Genomic DNA, 18,764 nt, shown 5'->3' with positions numbered 1-18,764 from the left:
ACGACAAATCTGAGGAGAAGAACTTTCTTACTGATTTAGTTTCTCTTCAGTTCCTTCGTTCTCGAAGAGGACCATGACATCAGGGAGGTGATGCCATGACATGCAAGTGAACTGACAATGCAAGTGATGCCATTGACATGCAAGTGTAGGAGGGCTGTGCAAGATCCCCTGCTTCACTTCCCCTTCCAGTGCCATTTGGGTCCAAGTGGCAAGATATAGATCAAGACGACTGGAAATGGCATTGAATGAAATGGGATACCTCGGTGTGGAAATGGAAAAAGAGAAGAAACGATTGTCCCTGTCTGCTCTCAACAACTTTTATTCTACGGACAGTTAACGCACGTAAATGATAAGTATAATGCAAATTTGTGTAGATGAAAAGATATTAAACTGGAAGAGATCGGAAACTAAATAAGAGCGTTTGATTTATAAATCATTGTCCAGAATTAGCAGCGTTTAGGGGGGAAAAAGTGCTATGAAGGTAACTTTGAAACCTGGAAAAAGTAAATAGGTGGACACTCTTAGGAACTATGTAGAGAATGCTTTGTAAGGCTGGAAGATAGTGGGTTTGAGTGGGCAGGCTGCTGTAAGAAATGCTTGGTGAACCTGACTCAGCCGGAAGGGCGGTTGTGAGAGAAGTTTGGAGAAGTGGGTTGGAGCCACAGAGCAAAGCCTATTTGCTTTCAGGTGGTTCTACCTAGAATGATCCAAAGGTCCAGAGGTTTTGAGAGAAGGCCTCTCAGATACGCTTGATCTTTACTGCAGCCCAAAATGTAAAGGAGAATAATTAGAGCAATGGGGTAGTAACTCAAAGTCCTTTTCCGTAGTACGAAAGACAGATAACAAGTTCAAAGGTTGTAAAACACTTGAGAATGATTTAAAAAAAAAAAAAAGTCTGAGAGCAGAAAAGAACTAGTTAGTTTTCTCCTCCAAAGTTAAGTGAAGACCCTCGAATTTGTATGCCTTCTTAGCGCAGTAGGCAGCGCGTCAGTCTCATAATCTGAAGGTCCTGAGTTCGAGCCTCAGAGAGGGCAAAGTGTTTTTGTGAACGCATAAAAAGATTAGCATAATAAACTCTAAATGCAGCAGAAAGTTCAACTCACTACAGTGATGACCAAGTGCACTCGGTACTGAATTTTATTAGACGTCAGAATGTAGAGACATTCATTTCCCAAGGTCCCCCTTCCCCCTTAATTCCTTTAGACACATGGCTAGATCTTATTTCCACAGAGACCCTGAGTCACAGTTTGGGACCACAGTTAAGGCCTCTTCTCTCTCTTTCCCTTCTCTTTTCCACCTGTACTTGAATTTAGACAGGAAAGTCGAGAAAACGAGAATGGCAAGCTCTCATATTTCTGGATCCCTAAATCCAGATTTAATTTCCCAGGAGATAGAAGAAGTTACGAGTCAAATTCAAGGAGGAAGCAGCGCCATCTGGTGGGCGCTTCCTCAGAGAGTATTGTACACTAAGCGTTGTGAGCCGGCTGCGGGCTGTACCTAAGAGCCACGGTCAAAGATATTTCTTCAGCTGCTCCTTTTGTAGAAGGCTGAAGAGAAACAGAAGAACGTAAAATCCCGGGGACTTAGAAAACCGCTTTCTGCTTGAATTTTTAAGGGGCAACAGAAAAGAAAAAAAGCTTGGGAGCAGAGGTGGGAAAGTTGGAAGTCTCCCAAAGCCGTCCCGGTTGGCAAGGAAGTATCTGACACTGATTCAGAATAATTTGTAAGATCACTTGCTAGGGATGGAGAAGATTCCTTCAACAGGAAGGAAAATGGAGATAGACGCTCAGCTCTTTTTCTTCTGTACCACTTCACTTGGTGGGGAATCTCATCAACTCTCATAGATCTAATTCTACTCTCTCCATGCTGAAGATTTAGAGATCTGCTGATCCTGTTCTAACCTTCATGCTGACTTTCAATCTTGCTCTTAAGCTGTCTTTTAGACAATTAAATTCAACACCTCCAAAACTCAATATATTTTCCCCAAGTCCTTACTTCACCTCCCAGGCTTCTCAGAATTTACCTGAACATTTGTTTTGAAATCTGATAGGCATAACGTTCCCTTTGGGTATACAGGAAAAAAGTGCTCTTGGAAAAGTAAGAGAAAAGGTCTCTGTGGCGCAATCGGTTAGCGCGTTCGGCTGTTAACCGAAAGGTTGGTGGTTCGAGCCCACCCAGGGACGTTTTTCCTTGGGGGGATTGGGGGGGATGATGGATTTCTGAAAACTGAGACATTTCTAGCCACTAACTCCCGCTGTTCAGTGAGCAGGCAAAGCGTCACCTCAGAGGTTGTTTTATTCCACTTAATTAAGCACAGTACCCAATATATTCTGGGAATTTAGTCATTACATTTCGATTGATACCAGATGTATTTTATCTTCTTCACTCTGGCCTTCTTGTGCTTTTTGCAGAGGTTTTCCTCTGATAAGCCTTTTTTTTTTTCCAGTTACAAGACACCAAAATTTACACCACAGGTGACCAAGCTAAGAAAACACCCTGCTTCTCTCCTTCTTCTCCTACATATGCCTTTTGCTTTACACTCTGAATTTAGGGTTTTAATTTACCTGGGTTCAAATCTCATTTCATACACTGAAGTGAAGGACCAAGGCTGACAGTTTCCTCATCTGTAAAATGGAAGGATTGAATTAGATGGACTCTAAAGTTCCTTTCACCTAAAATTCTAAGGTATACAATCTGTTCAGTGGATATAATTTATACCTAGATTCCATATCTGCAGTCAGTGTTATTTGGGACATGCTTTACAAAACTTTAATAACTGCAAAAATGTGAACTGTTCACACCATCAAAAAGTATGAATAGAGCACAGATCCTAAAGTCAGGGGACCTAACCTCAAATATTTACTGATCCTGGGCAAGTTACTTAATCCAGATTGCTTTCTGCCTTCTTAGCAATATAAAAATATTAGGAGAGACTTTTTTCCCAGAACAAAGGCCCGGCAAGCAAACTGACCTGGAGCTTGTCATAACAATAATCCTTTGCAATAACCTCTGAAACTGATGGTCCCCGAGCTCAGGTCCCAACAGGTCCAAACACAAAGACCTGCTATGACTTTTTATCATTAGACAATCTTGCCTGGACTATGCCTCACCACTGTTGCTATACTGCAATTTGTGAATCTTTTGTCTAGCAACAGTTAATGAAGATACAGCTCTACTACTTCAGGTATCCTCATGAGGGAAGAGCCCTGACACTTGTGTCTAGATCCTCTTTTAGCTTGCAAGCTGTTTGCCTCACTTCTGTTTGAATCCTGGCTCTCCAAGAAAAGGACTTTCTCTAGGGAATCATCCTTGTCAATCTAGAAGAGGACAAGTTATGGGAAAAGAAAGAAGTTCTGAAGGGAGAATTGTTACTTAAGAAAAGGAATCCTAGAATTCTCTTCTGAAGTTAGGAGGAGGGGGTAGAAATGAAAGGGAAGGACCAGGAAATTTCTCTCTCCTCGAGATGAAAACATTTTCTTGCATGTAACCAAGTGACCCATAAAGTTGAGTTTTGGATGCATGTCACAAATACTTTTCTGTTATGGGCTAGAACTTGAAACAAGGTGCTAAGTCAGTGGAATTGATAGAGATAGTTATCTAATTTAGCATGGTACTTAACAGTTCTCCAGTTCAGTACTTACTATAGTTCCACAACATTCACACCTTTTTAAGAGAGCATATATAACCTAGGAGCCTCAATCAGGATTCAGTTGGGGAGATTCAGAAGCCAGAGCTCAAACTCTCTGAACCAAGACTACAGAAAGCCTGTAAGAAAGCTAACCGGGCCGCAGAAAAGGAGACAAGACTTGGAAAGAGACAATAAAGAGTTTGGACTTTAATCCCTGGCTGCACTTGTGGTGATTACTGAACTGAAACGAAGGCTGCCTCCAGAGACCCCAAGAAAACCCCAACAAGAGAAGATTACATTTTAGAGAGAATATTACACTTTTCAATGCTAGCAATCAAGCATCATTAATCAAATGCATTCCAAAACTTCATGAGTAATACAAACTTTAATCCCACTAGGAACAAATTACCAATCATTTCCTAGGACTTCATAATAAACAAGTCTTATTCTAATCCACAGCTGATCTCTCTCTGCATAAAGATCATGTGTCTCTCTTCGAGATTGCCTGATAAATCAGCAAATCTTTGTCAATCAGCACTGCATCCGTGGAAGTCAGCGGATGCAGAAGCTATCATGAATTCAACTCAATTTAATAAACGTTTATTAAGCACCTACAATAGTAGGTGCTAAATGCTGAGCTAAGCATTGGGAATAATAAGAAAAAAAGAGTCAGATTCTGCCCTCATGGAATTTACTGTCTAATTAGGGAGATGACATAAAAAAGAAAAAAAGAAAAAGCTAAAGAGTTAAGGAGATGGGGCTATACCCAGCAAGGGGACTCGATGTTGCCTATAGTGGAAACCAAGCAGAGCTTCAGATGGAAAATGAAATTTGGAGGATAATAAATAGAATATTGGATTCTAGCTAAGTTTCTCATGATTAGTTTTGCTTTGTTTTTAGAATGGATCAATCTTTAATGTCTTCAAGAGCTCTGGAGGCATACAAATGTAACAAACTAGAACGGGTCACTGCAGGATTCTATCAACTACAAGGTTCCAAATCTTGTATTTTTCCCGATTAGAATTCAACATTTTATTGTTGAAACCACCTATCGTCTCCTCTGGGACAAGAATGAAGTGTTTCTCCTTCTTTCTTTCACATTAATGTAGATTAGGAACTAGGACTTGGCTGCTCAGCCTCGAGCTGCTTCTTATTTCTCCCTTTCTCCCACCTGAAATTATTTAGAAAAAGTCGAAGTGTTAGCCTGTGTTAACACTTAGAGAGGAAATGGAGCAAAGGAAGCAGACAGTTGAGCCGAAATAGCTCAGTTGGGAGAGCGTTAGACTGAAGATCTAAAGGTCCCTGGTTCGATCCCGGGTTTCGGCAAGTAGGTAGTCTTTTACAAATCTCCGTGCCCGGTGTACTCTAAGCAATTCATAAGCAAACTACATAGACCGACTCCTAAATGGCATTCCAAATGCGTGAAATTGGGAAAGTATGGTATTTTTTGTGTTTTAAAGTCAAGGAATAGTTGTTTATATTTTATTGTTGGAAAGATCTTTCTTAACACAAACTCCCAAAAGGTGACACTCTTCTCTTCCCCTCCCCCCCTCTCCTTCCTCAGGAACTTCCCTTACAATCCCAGAAGGTGTAGAGGGAAAACATGAATTTTCCCCAGGCAATTCATAGATAGGAGAAGGATGGTACCAGGTTCATTGCCTCTCCCTCCTCCCCTTTCTGGTATCAGTTCGTCCCAGCTCTCACTCACCGACCCAATTTGAGGCATCTTTTCAATTCAATCCACCAAGAAGGGTATATCAAATAACTGCTGTTTTGGACTTTAGGAATATAATGATACTTTTACTGAGGGGAATACGACATTTAAACAGTTAAATATATAAGTGAAAAATTGAAAAAGAGGAGGAAGTAATAAGCAAGGCGATCATGAAAGGTTTTCCTTAAGAGGTGGAAGATGATCTGAATCTTAAAGGAAGTTACTTTCTGGGTGTAGGATAGGATTTGTCCAAGGAATACAGACCAACTTGTGCAAAATCATAGATATGGGAAGAAGAGGGCCAAACTACAGGAACAGCAAGAAAGTTTCTTTAACTGACCCAGAAAGTTCAAAGAGAGACAGAGACAGAGTAATGGACTGGAAACTTAAACTATCAGTGAGTTGCAAAGAGCCCTAAATAGCAGTTTGTATTTTTATCTTGGAGCTATAAGAAGATTGAAATCTCTTGGTAGGAGGAGGACATGGTCAGATATGTACTAGGAAGATAATTGTGGCAGCTATGTGGAGGTAGCATTGGAGATCAGAGAAACAGGAAGCTCCAGCCCAGCTAAGAGATCTTTGCAGTAGTGTAGGCCCAAATCAGTTCAGGTTGGAACCACAGTAATTGGAAGACTGATAGGGTACTATCAGTACCCTCCACAGAAACAAAGCTCTATCCATTGTCACCTAGCTGCCCCTTATTTGCTTATTCTACCAGTCCAATGAGTCTGTGAAGAAAAAAAAAAGATAAGGAATTAAGACAACTCTGAAGTATCATCCCACACCTCTCAGATTGGTTAATATGACAGAAAAGGAAAATGACAAATGTTGGAGGAGGTGTGGAAAAAATGGGACACTAAGGCACTATTGGTGGAGTTGTGAACTGATCCAACAGTTTTGGAGAACAATTCTGAACTACACCCAAAGAGCTATAAAATTGCGCATATTTTTTGATCCAACAATACCATCCCTAGGTCTATATCCCAAAGAGATTTTTAATAAAAGACAGGGACTTGTGTTTGTGTATGTGTACTCTGTGGTGGTAAAGAATTGGAAACTGACAGAATTCCCATCAATTAGGAAATGCCTGAGCAAATTGTGATATATAGTTGTGATAGAATAGTATAATGTTATAAGAAATGATGAGCAGGATGCTTTCAGAAAAAACATGAAAGAATTACATGAACTGATGCAAACTGAAATGAGCAGAACTAGGATACTCTACACAATAATAATAATATTGTATGATAATCAACTGTGAATGATTTAACTATCTCAGCAATATGTTTCAAAACAATTCTGAAGGATTTATGATGAAAAATGCTATCAATCATCTCCAAAGAAAGAACTGATGAAGATTAAAGCATACTTTTTTTAAAAACTTCATTTTTCTTGGTTAATTTTTTTCCTGTGTGTTCACAATATGGCCAATATAGAAATATTATTTGCATGGCGATACATGTATAATCTATATCAAATTGCTTGATAGGGGAGAGAATTTAGGACTCAAAACATTTTTAAATGTTAAAAGTTGTTATTTCATGTAACTGGAAAATATTTTTAAAAATTTCATTAAAAAAAATTAGATGCAAAAGTTCATGATGTATGTTAACATTCCAGATAAGTCTTAAAGATTAGTCTTTTGGCTCTCTGAAAACTTGGATTGGAATGGCACAAGATTAAGTTCTTTTTGGATATTACTTTTGATCCCTTTCCCCTTTAGTACCAAAAAGACTATAAAAATTATATTATATTACAGTTCACCCTTCAATATTAAATGAAATTGTTGGGATTTGCAGAAAGAATATCATGTAATAAGAAAATAAATGAAAAAGACATCTTTTAAATTTTTTACTTAGACCTTTTTGGAATCTTATTACACATGAGTTAGGTTGTTTTTTGTTTTTTTTTTTCAACTTGTGGAGAAAAATAATCTAGGGTTAAATGTTGAATTGGAGAGCTCAACCTGAAGACTACATTAAATTCCCACAATCACAGAGGGGTCAGGATTGTGTAACATACCTCAGAATTATGGCTTTCCTGATTATGAAGGAAATCATTCAAGGAAACAATATTAGAGCAAGAGTTCAAGAATTAGATAATATCTATTAATAGTAATAATTGGCATTGCCCATAGATGTTCAAGATCTTTGTATACGTAGAGATTGAAAATGTAGGCTCTCAGCAGTATTACTACGGGGCTTATATGCCAAAGAGATCTTAAAGAAGGGAAAGGGACCTGTATGTGTAAGAATGTTTTTGGCAGCCCTCTTTGTAGTGGCCAGAAACTGGAAACTGAGTAAATGCCCATCGATTGGAGAATGGCTAAATAAATTGTGGTATATGAATATTATGGAATATTATTGTTCGGTGAGAAATGACCAACAAGATGATTTCAGAAAGGCCTGGAGAGACTTACATGAACTGATGCTGAGTGAAATGAGCAGGGCCAGGAGACCATTATATACTTCAACAACAATACTATATGATGATCAATTCTGATGGACCTGGCCATTCTCAGCAATGAGATGAACCAAATCAGTTCCAATGGAGCAGTAATGAATTGAACCAGCTACACCTAGAGAAAGAACTCTTGGAGATGACTAAGAACCATTACATTGAATTCCCAATCCCTATATTTTTGTCTACCTGCATCTTGGATTTCCTTCACAGGCTAATTGTACAATATTTCAGAGTCTGATTCTTTTTGTACAGCAAAATAACGGTTTGGTCATGTATACTTATTTTGTATTTAATTTATACTTTAATATATTTAACACATATTGATCATCCTGCCATCTAGGGGTGGGGGTGAGGGGAAGGAGGGAAAAATTGGAACAAAAGGTTTGGCAATTGTCAATGCTGTAAAATTACCCATGCATATAACTTGTAAATAAAAAGCTATTAAAAAAAAAAAAAGAAAAAGAAAATCTAGGACCTTAGTGACATTGTTGATTAGATTATTTTTTCATCTTTGCAAGCATTTCACTACAGACAACGTGCAAGTCTCTGCATCCATACATTTTGACGGTTTACCTGAAAGCTGAAAATATAGTAGTTTTAATGCGGGAAGTGTTCGTGAGATTGAAAGCAAAAATAACTTGCCCTCTCTGAGGTTCGAACTCAGGACCTTCAGATTATGAGACTGACGCGCTGCCTACTGCGCTAAGAAGGCTTATGTGTACACTTTTACAAACTAAGAATTTGAGCGATAATTCTCTACTTTCAACTATCAGAATTTCTAGATTGTGGCATTTAATGTTTCTTCCCAACTTTTCCTTTTCTTCCCTGAGATCTCTGTATTCTCTCTCACATTCTAAAGATTTTGCTCTAAGATGAAATTTTGGGAAAGAATCAAGTTTAGCGTCTGAATGACAAATAATGATTTCTTCAATTTCTCTACTCACTGGAAATCCAAAAGTCATCTTTTGGGGAATAAGGAGAAGATAGATTCCACACCAATGTGTTTGTTTGAGTCTTCATATTTGTTAGAAGGGTTTTGTTTTACTTTTAATTAGGGGGAGGAGAGGGGAAGGAAAAGAGAAAGAAAATAAATTCTTGTTAATTAACAAAAATTAAGTTTAAAAAATAAAAAGCATATAATTTACGATCTACCTTCCACCTACCTTTCCAACCTTCACAACCTTCAATCTGTAGACTTCCTTTTTTTTGTATTTGAAAGTCTAATGTACCCACTCTAAATTTTCCTAATTCCATCTGACTATTTATTCTGTGTAGCTCCAGTTACACTTATCCATGCCTCCATTAATTCTTCCTATTACTCACTTTAAAAGCATACTTCTCTTTCTTAGGGATTCAAACTTCACATTTGTAGATATATTTTCAGTCCTATTTCAAATAAAGGAGAATCTTTCTTCTCTGTTGGCCTCTCCTATTATTTGAATTATATTAATACTTCTGGTTTGCTTATGGTCATTTCTAATCTCCTTTCTAGATTTTAAAAAGTCTTTTCTTTTGGTTATGTCAAAACAAAACTCTAAATCTTGCTCCTTTGCTGTGACCCACTGAAGTGAAATGATTCTTTCACAGAGAATGAGCTCTTCAGCTATATGATATAAATCTCTTTGGCCTTTGGTGTAATCAATAATTAGGCTTAGTTCCTTCACCAAACTCTACCTCCTTATGCAATCAGAAGTCCAGAATCTCCCCACAAAGTTTCCAGGTTCATGGAGATAGTTACTTATCTGAACCTGATTTGATGCCATAATTCTTGGGAAGTGAAAAGCTATTCAGAGAGAAATATTAGACACCCCTCACTCCCCATCTCCCTTTTCAACTAACTTCTGGTAGCAGAGATTTCAAGTAGACAAAGGCCTTACATTACCTTAAAGTTTTCCATTTGAGTGGACATTGAATCATTTCCAAAACAATGGATGCTTGAGCATTTGACCAGGGTAAGCAGGTCTTCAAGAGCTCTAGCTGTAGACCATCTATGCTTATGGGTCTCTTGTGTACTGGTTAGCTCTCCTCTCTCCCCCACCCTCCTTTATCTTTTATTTCCTTTCTTCTCATGCCCAACTAAGGTAATGCAGTGTCAAACACTTCATAAGAAAAAAAATGTATGCTTTCTATTTCTAGAGTTAAAGACTATATATTTATTATAGCATGCCATATTGATAATTTTCTTACATAATGAACCAGGGTCTACATATATCGTTAAGGGACAGGTCAATTTTCTGAGAGCCTCCACAGCTGTGGGTCATAATATCTGAAGGAGTTTCAGGGCAGCCTTTTCTGACACAGGTGGTTTGGATTGGGAATGAGATAAATTAGAGGCAGAGGGAAGAGGAAAGAGGTTAGACAATGCAAAAAAATGGAGATCCATGTGCATAAAAAGAAACACTTGTTTAAAAAAAAAATCCTTCTGCTCAAACCAAGGATTTTGCTCACTTTGGTCAGAGAACCAAAAGGTCAGAGAACAGCAACTGCCTCTTAGTCTCCTTGTATCATCCTCTCACAAGAGGAGATCCATTCTGAGTTGGATCTCCAGCAGCCAATGACAGGTAGCTCCCATATATTCTAACAGCTCTCCCATGTATTCCAACAATATAGGGCATTTCAATTTATGTTAGATTAAATTAGCATATTTATTCTTGAGCTAAGAATTCCCCTATAGCCTATATTCTGAGAGTTCCTATTAAGTACCACTCTCATTAAAGTAGATTCTTAATCTTTTTTATATTGTAGTCAGTTTGATAAAGTCTATAGCCCTATTCTTAGAAAAAATGCTTTTAAACACATAGAATCAAAATACATATAACAAATCAATTATATTGAATTGTGGATATGAAAGCTTTTTTAAAAATACATTCATAAAACTAATTTTTAAACTTGTTCTAAAGCATTTTGAGAAACTTCCTTTGCTTGTAGGTTAAGACCAAAGTGAGCAAAATCCTTGGTTTGAGCAGAAGGATTTTTTTTTTAAACAAGTGTTTCTTTTTATGCACATGGATCTCCATTTTTTGGTCTGGAGTCAGTGCACATGGTCCAGGCCTGAGACTTTGGGATTTCACTGTCATGAACAGCAAAAGGGGAAATTCCATTCAGATAGATTAGTACAAGGGACCAAAATGACTGTCTAGAACTGCTTAGGCTGCTTCTAACATTTAGGCAAAGAACTTGGACTCAGAAAGATCCAAAGGGAGCCTTGGATTGAAATTGTACAGGGAATAGGGACACTGAATACAGATAGATGTATCCTGGGCTTCTTAACCAATCACCAAGTCTCCTTCTCCTACCCTCCCTACTAAGAGGGAGTTTAGCTAGGGTCACACAACATATTTGAGGCCAAATTTGACTTATCGAAATAAATCTTCTTGAATCTAGGTCTTGCACTTTATCCATTATTCCACCTAGCTGCCTCTACTTGTACCAGTAGGGTCTTAATAAATGCCTGTTGGTTGACTGATTGGAAAGGGAATATCAGAACTAGTCTTGGTATTCTATCTACTCTGTGGGCAGTTGTTTTAGCTAAGTCACTTAACCCTCTTTACTTCAGTTTGCTCATTTATAAAATGAGCTGGAGCAGGAAATGGTAAACTGTTGCAATATTTTTTCCAAGAAAATATTGAATGGGGTCATGAAGAGTCAGAGGTGACTAAAAAGACTGAAAATGTTGCCAGAGAGTGGATTGGATTCTAAAAACACCAAAACAAAAATAACAGTCTTTGCCCTCAGAATCTTACTTCCCAAATGGCTGCATTTCTTTGGCTTCACCATGCACATAGGGGTATGGGGTGTGTTCAGCAAAAGTTAGTAACTCTGTCTAGGCCTGCTTTCCCACCTTTAATGTCTACCTGATCCATCTAACTCACCAATGAGTTATGTCTAAATAATGAGATTACCAATGAGACGATGCCTTAAATCCAAATTACTCTGGCTCTCATTGACTGTGAGAAATAACTCCATTGGACTTGAAAGAGTAAAGTTAAAAGTCTTTAATTACACAACTGAAGAGGTAGGTATCCTATAGAATAGAAACAATTAAAATCAATAGACAAGCCTTTTTTTAATACCCGGAATCCCAACCCTACCCAGATTACAACCTATTAGGAGTGCCTAATCTCCCTCTCATGAGTGAATCCCCACCCCTAATTCATCTTCCTTCCCATTTGGTGAAAGTCTCCTCCTCTGATTACATTCATGTATCTGCCTCACCTCCATGTGTAAGTGTAACCTCTAATTAAACAGTGTAACAATGCTTTTTATTCTAAACACTTTTGATTACATTTTATAATGTTTCTTATTCTAAATCCCCACCTCACATTACAATTGTTTGCAAATCTGAGTCCCCCACCTCTGATTACATTTTCCTTTTATTAGTTTTTTGTTCTTCTGAGTCCCACCCTCTATTTTTTATGTTTCAGTTTTATTTTTTAATTTGTTTCATTTCTCTAACTTAATTTTCCTAACTTTTGGCAACTAAACCTCTTCCAATTCTTACATTGACTGGCCAATAACAGGGCCCAGACAAACTCCAATTGGTCATTGTTTGGACCTTGATTGATTCAGAGGGAATGTAAATAACAATTGTTTCTGTTTCAGCTAGAAATTCCCCTATTAGATTGATTTTTTTTTTTTGATTTGGTGATTCTTTGCTTCAATTTTTACCTAATCTTAATCTCTGAATGTGTTTATTGCCTCAGACTGAGACCTGTTAAAGACCATAGCTTTTAAAAGGAAAAGGTCTTTTACTGCATTTAGTCATCTCTGGTTCTTTAGTTCTGTACTTATCCCCGAACCCAGATGGCTCTGAAAGGGAAAGTAAGGCCGGTGTTGCTTAGCCATCCCTCATTTAAATCCAATTCACTTGAACATCATGATACCAGCTCCCTGATATTGTAGTACTCTCTGAAAATGAAGGACAAACAACAACTAATAAAGAATTGAAGTATTCATTGCCATAGATAGTTTAGTGTTTGGAAGGTTCAAAGGTGTCTGATATCTTATCCTACCAGGTGATATTCAGAATCTTCCTAAGATAATTCAAATGGAAATGAGTCAGCTTCCTGGCCTGGGTCAGTAAGATGGATTGTAGACCTCCAGTCTGATACTCTAATGTCTTTTTTGGAGGTCAAAGCAATGAACTCCAAAACCACCATCTAAGGAGAGAATGCAGGACAGCCATCATTTCATTTTCCATTCAGATGCTCTCCTTGATTTCTCCATCATATTCTCCCTTCCTCTTCATTCCATTTTTAGCTTTCTGTTGTGTATATTCTTCCACCATTCGATTGTAATTGATTTAAAATATTCTTTTTTTGTTGTTTGTTTTCTTCCTGTATCTCTAGGCCTCAGGAAAGTACCTTGTACAGAGTAGGATCTTAATAAGTATTTTTTAGATAGTGACAATTGAAAGAGTTTATATTTGACTGGAGGGAGAGGAAGCTCTATTTTATTCATGTATGACATTTTATTCATTATACATTTGTATACATTTCGGATGTATATAAAATAAATACACAATTATGGGATGGCACTCACAACAGAGATAATGAAAAAAGACCCTTTGAAGCAAATAACATTTTAGCTTAATCTTGAGGGACCTAAGAATTCCAGGAGGCAAAGATGAGGAGGGAGTTTATTCCAAACATCAAGGACAGCTTGTACAAAAGCACATTGGTGGGATGTAGGGTGTTGCTTTAAATAAATCAGCAGTTTGGGCCATCCATTTTCAAGAATGTAGATTGTGTGATATATGATATGATCTATGTAATAATTCTAAAAAAAAAAAATAAGCTGAAGTCAATCTGTACAGTGTTTAGAATACCACATAGGAGTTTGTATTTTGTTCTAAGTCCAGGGGTAGAGGATAGGAGGTTGGGAGGGGATTCCTCAAGGGATTGAAGCTTCTGGAGGAAAAGGAATGAGAAAATCAAAAGATCAGACTTTTGATTTAGGCCTGTCACCCAGACAAGTGTGAATCAGAAAGAGGAGAAAATGACTGCAGGAATACTAAAAGCAAATGAGATAATATTTGTAAAGTGTATTATAACATAGCACTTCCTTATAATGCTAACTTTAGTTAGACCAATCCTTTAAGTGCTAATTAGTTCTATCATTACTATTAACATTAATAGGAAGTATTTGCAATAGTCCAGGTGAAAGATGATAAAGGCCTGACCATGTGCATGTGTGTAGACAGAGAAACGGACACAGCACACACAAACACACACAGAGGGAAGGGGATAGAGGTGAGAGTTGTTGATGAAGTGAAATAGATACGACTTGACAACTGATTGGATATGGAAGAAATGAAGGAATGAAGCGTCAAGGATAAATTTGTAATTTAATTTTAAAATATCAAATGTGGCTTCTAGGTTGTAAACTGGGAAAACTGTAAAAAGTGTAGGGCTCTGAGAAGAAATATAGATGTTGGTAAAAGGGATGTGTTTAGGGGCTGAGATAATGAGCTCTGTGTTAAACAAATTGAGTCTGGGATGCTTACAGTACATATAGGTAGAGATAAGTAGGCAGTTGGAGATGAAAGACTTGAGCTGGGAGGAGAGAGAAGACTGTAATATGTGGTTTGAGAATCATTCCCATTGAGATAGTTAAATATATGAAAACTGATAAGGACTCCAAGAGAGTATAGAGGGAGGAGAGGATCCAGAGCAGAGATTCAGAGAGGGAAGGATTTAATATGAATGATCAACCTTTCAAAGTGACTAAGAACTGTCTGACAAGAAGAACAGTATCAGAGCAATGGTCATCATAAAAATCCAAAGAGGAAAAAGTATCAAGGAGAGTGTCAAATTCTGCAGAGAAGGATAAGGATTGAGAAAAGGCTATCACATTTAGCCATAGAATCTAGATGTTCTGAGCTCAGTCAGCTGCAATACAATGGTGGGACCATATGAGAAGAGGCTGAAAAGGGAGTTTTGGTGACTTCTTTTCAGATTATTTATTCTTTAAAACCAGTCAGTTTTTTTTGGAGAGAATCATTTGGTTCCTTCCACTATGACCCCATGATGGTATATTTTAAGATTCTGAAGCTCATCTTTATCTGAAACTTTGTTGTCTGAGGTTGATTAACAGGAGGGAACATTCCTCTTTTGACATGGAATGGACGTAGTTTGTTTAACTTTTCTATCTTACAGAGGTATAGATTATGATATTAGTAACAGAAACATTTTTCTCTCTTCAAAACTGTTCTGTCTTTGGTCTACCAAAGGATGTGAATTGGGAGCCCACTGTCTGGCCCCTATGCCTTGCAAAATGTAGGAGGCTAAAAAACATTTCTTGAAGCGAAATGAGGGTCCACGTATCTCTTCAGCGTTTTCCTGCTTGTCCCTATTTCTGAGCTTAAGAGGAAAATGACATGTAAGCTCACTATTTATATATAGTAAGTCTTCCCATCTGTGCCTGAAGAAACTTCAGCCTTGAACCTTCAGCCCAAACTTTGCTCCACTCTATCCCTTTATTTTTGTTTTGTTTTTTTGAGTGGGGGAGGGGACGGGGTGATGTAGCATCAGAAGTTCGTCAACCTCTGCTTTTTTTAATAACACCAGAGAACACCTTCTATATTTATTACTCTTTAGGAAAGGCAGACACCACCTGCATTTATTAACAAGTTATAAAACTACACGATCCTAGCAGAGGATGGTTTCGATCCATCGACCTCTGGGTTATGGGCCCAGCACGCTTCCGCTGCGCCACTCTGCTAGCTGTTAGCATAGTCTCAGATGTGCCTTTAATAAGTCTTTATTTTATCTTACATGTCATGTTTTCTAAATATTGTAGGAAGGGGGAGTCAGGATAAAGAGTAAAGAAAGTTATGGTAGTGTTTGTTTGTTTGTTTTAAGGAAAAAAACTTTGGAAAAATTTGAAAGTTTCAGCCTTTAGTCTTTCTGAGTTAAAAAACAAACACTGTTTTCCATCCCCTAAACCAAGATAAAGTCAAAATAGGTACATGATTTAGATGTAAAGGATGATGCTGTAAACAATAGACACCATTATAAAATGTTAAATGGGTAATTCTGAGTACAGTAAATTTAAAAGTTTTTTTTTGCACAAACAAAACCAATACAATGGAAGTTAGAAGGAAAGCAGAAAGTTGAGAATTTTTATAGCCAATGTTTCTGATAGAGGCCTTATTTCTCAAATTAGATATTTTGATTGATATCCAAATTAGATATAATGAACTGAATCAAATTTTTAAAAATATTAGTCTTTTATTTTTCAAAATATATGTAAAGATAGTTTTCAACATTCATCCTTGCAAAACCTTGTGTTCTAAATTTTTCTCCTTCTTTCTTCTCTTCCCCCTCTCCTAGACAGCAAGTAATTCAATAGGTTAAACTTATACAATTCTTTTAAATTTTATATATATTTATATATAATGTATTTATTACATATAAATATTTATTTATATTATATATGTAAATTTGTATATACAGTTTTTTAAAATTTATAAAAATACAAGTCATTCTCCAATTGATAAATGATCAAAGAAAAAGAAAAGGGAGTTTTTAGATGAAGAAATCAAAACTATCTATAGTCATATGAAGAAGAGCTCAAAATCACTTTTGATTAGAGAAATGTAAATTAAGCAGTTCTGAGGTACCGCTTCACATTTATCAGACTGGCTAGTAGGACAGATAAAATATTGGAGAAGATAGGGGAAAATTGGAACACTGATGCCCTATTGGTGGAGTTGTGAACTTGATCCAACCATTCTGGAGAGCAATTTGAAACTATGCCCAAAAGGCAACCAAACTGCCTGTGCCCTTTGATCCAGCAATTCCACCATTAGGTCTGTATCCCAAAGAAATCATAAAAAAGGAGAAAGGACCTACATATACAAAAATATTTATGGCAGTTGGTGTGTGTGTGTGTGTGTGTGTGTATTATGTGGTGGCAGAAAAATGGAAATTGAAGGGATGCCCTTCAACTGGAAAATAATTGAACAAATTGTGGCATGTGAAAGTAATGGAATATTACTGTTGTATAAGAGATGATAAGGAGGCGGATTTCAAAAACTTGGAAAGACTTACATGAACTGATGTTGAGTAAAGTAAGCACAACCAGGAAAACATTAAACACAGTAACAACTTTCTGAAATGAACAATGATGATATAGACTTAGTTATTCTTAATACAATGATCCAACACAATTCTAAGGGACTTGTGATGGAAAATGCTATTCAGAGGAAGAATTCTATGGTCTAAATGCAGAGAGAAGCATACTATTTTTACTTTTGAGAGGTTTTAAATTTTTCTTTTTCCTGGTTTTTCCCTTTTGTTTGAGTCTTCTTTCACAACACGATTAGTGTGGAAATATGTTTAATGTGGTTTATATGTACAACTTCAGGTTGCTTTCTGTCTTGGGGACAGAGAGGGAAGAGAGGGAAAAAGAAAAATTTGGAGCTCAAAATCTAACAAAGATGAATTTTCAAAACTATCTTTACATAAAGTAGGAAAAAAATTAAGTTAAAAAAAAAAAAGAGGGCTGCTATCACATAGATGTGGCTTGCTTTACACGCACTCTTTCCATTAATTTTGATTTCAGGATGCCAGGAAATTTATTCATGTATACAGCCACAGCTTTTTTCCTGATAGTTTTACGTTCAATGTGTCATGCCAGGAGTAGGCCAAGGTATTTTCAAATACTGCCTTTATCATTGATTCAATATGACTTCAGTGACAATCTTTACTTGGTATATTAAGAATTTTACATTTGTTTGGTAGAAATCACATTTTGATATTACTGAATAAAGATTATGAAAAACAAAACATAGTGTGATATATTTTTCGGTAGAATCATATAGCTTAATGCCATCTATATGCATCAGATTAATAATACGGCGTTTTGATTTGACTTCTTTAATTTAGAAACCATATTCTATTTAGGAAATATGATACTGGATTTAATGTTAAGTAGAACACAAATGGACATAAACTGTATTTCTGAAAAATGCCATTTTAAATATAATTTTTTCTTATAATTATTGTGTTTAGTGGCTGTTTTAAATAAAGATGAGATTTCCATTGGAAAAAAAAAAGTTTTATTGCTTTGGGATCTCTTCCTCCCTCGTTAAAGCCAGATGCCTTATTTTCCAATAGCACTTTTGTTTAACAGTAACCTTCATTGTGTAGATGCAGAAAAATTTCAGGAAATTGACAAAAATCAATACGGAGATCACACTCACCAAGAAACTCTTCTTTGTGCTTTGGGGTTATTCTTTTCGCGTCCTATCTATACCCTATAGTAAAAAAAAAAAAAAAGCGAAAAAAACCTTTTAGCAGAGGATGGTTTCGATCCATCGACCTCTGGGTTATGGGCCCAGCACGCTTCCGCTGCGCCACTCTGCTATCTTGAATAGTAGCTTGACTGGTGCCTTAATATGTCTCACTTTCGATTTGACTTCGTTTCTTTCAGTGCTTCGTTTTTATTTATTTTTTAATCTTAATACAAGAATTTCATCTCACAAGGAGTGCCAAGTTTTTCTTGCGTTAAAGGAATGAGGACAAAGGGGAGGCAGGGGCGTGGGGTTAGAATAAAGAAGACAAAGCGAGGTAGGAAACAAAACAAAACAAAAATGATACCTAGGAAGAGGAGACGGCAACTCTCCGTTTTTTCTCTGGATGACAGTGTCTTGAACATAATACGGTTTAAAAAAAAAAAAAATCTCCTCGCAACTGCCTCGGAACTTGGCTTCCTCTAAATCGCTTCTACATGCAACCGTGGAAATCTTAATACATTGTAACTTACGTTACAGGTTACATGCTGTCTTGCCAATTTATAATACCCTTCCTTGCCACAATAAAAACAATATTTACGCATAAAGACGCTATTTAAGTCTCGAACTCAGTTACGTAAATCCCTGGGAAGTTTTTAAACAACCTTGGATCCTCGTATCTCATAACAAACTGATATTATTCAACATGTTTTAAAAACAAA

General features: G+C 36.9%; 6 non-coding genes across 6 annotated transcripts; 3 read left to right on the top strand and 3 right to left on the bottom strand.

The window, feature by feature from the left end:
• Positions 1–961: 961 nt before the first annotated feature.
• TRNAM-CAU (transfer RNA methionine (anticodon CAU)) lies at positions 962–1,034 on the top strand. Its single transcript has one exon. It is a non-coding gene; the product is annotated as a tRNA-Met (tRNA).
• Positions 1,035–2,109: 1,075 nt separating this feature from the next.
• Positions 2,110–2,183, top strand: TRNAN-GUU (transfer RNA asparagine (anticodon GUU)). The gene has a single exon. It is a non-coding gene; the product is annotated as a tRNA-Asn (tRNA).
• Positions 2,184–4,881: 2,698 nt separating this feature from the next.
• On the top strand, positions 4,882–4,954 carry TRNAF-GAA (transfer RNA phenylalanine (anticodon GAA)). Its single transcript has one exon. It is a non-coding gene; the product is annotated as a tRNA-Phe (tRNA).
• A 3,490-nt stretch (positions 4,955–8,444) lies between these two features.
• TRNAM-CAU (transfer RNA methionine (anticodon CAU)) lies at positions 8,445–8,517 on the bottom strand. Its single transcript has one exon. It is a non-coding gene; the product is annotated as a tRNA-Met (tRNA).
• A 6,938-nt stretch (positions 8,518–15,455) lies between these two features.
• TRNAM-CAU (transfer RNA methionine (anticodon CAU)) lies at positions 15,456–15,527 on the bottom strand. The gene has a single exon. It is a non-coding gene; the product is annotated as a tRNA-Met (tRNA).
• Positions 15,528–18,103: 2,576 nt separating this feature from the next.
• TRNAM-CAU (transfer RNA methionine (anticodon CAU)) lies at positions 18,104–18,175 on the bottom strand. Its single transcript has one exon. It is a non-coding gene; the product is annotated as a tRNA-Met (tRNA).
• Positions 18,176–18,764: the final 589 nt, after the last annotated feature.

Source organism: Antechinus flavipes, chromosome 1 (genome assembly GCF_016432865.1).
Source record: "Antechinus flavipes isolate AdamAnt ecotype Samford, QLD, Australia chromosome 1, AdamAnt_v2, whole genome shotgun sequence".
Lineage (NCBI taxonomy): Eukaryota > Metazoa > Chordata > Mammalia > Dasyuromorphia > Dasyuridae > Antechinus > Antechinus flavipes.
The sequence above is the reverse complement of the archived record's forward strand: the minus strand, read 5'-3'. Positions and strand labels throughout refer to the sequence as shown.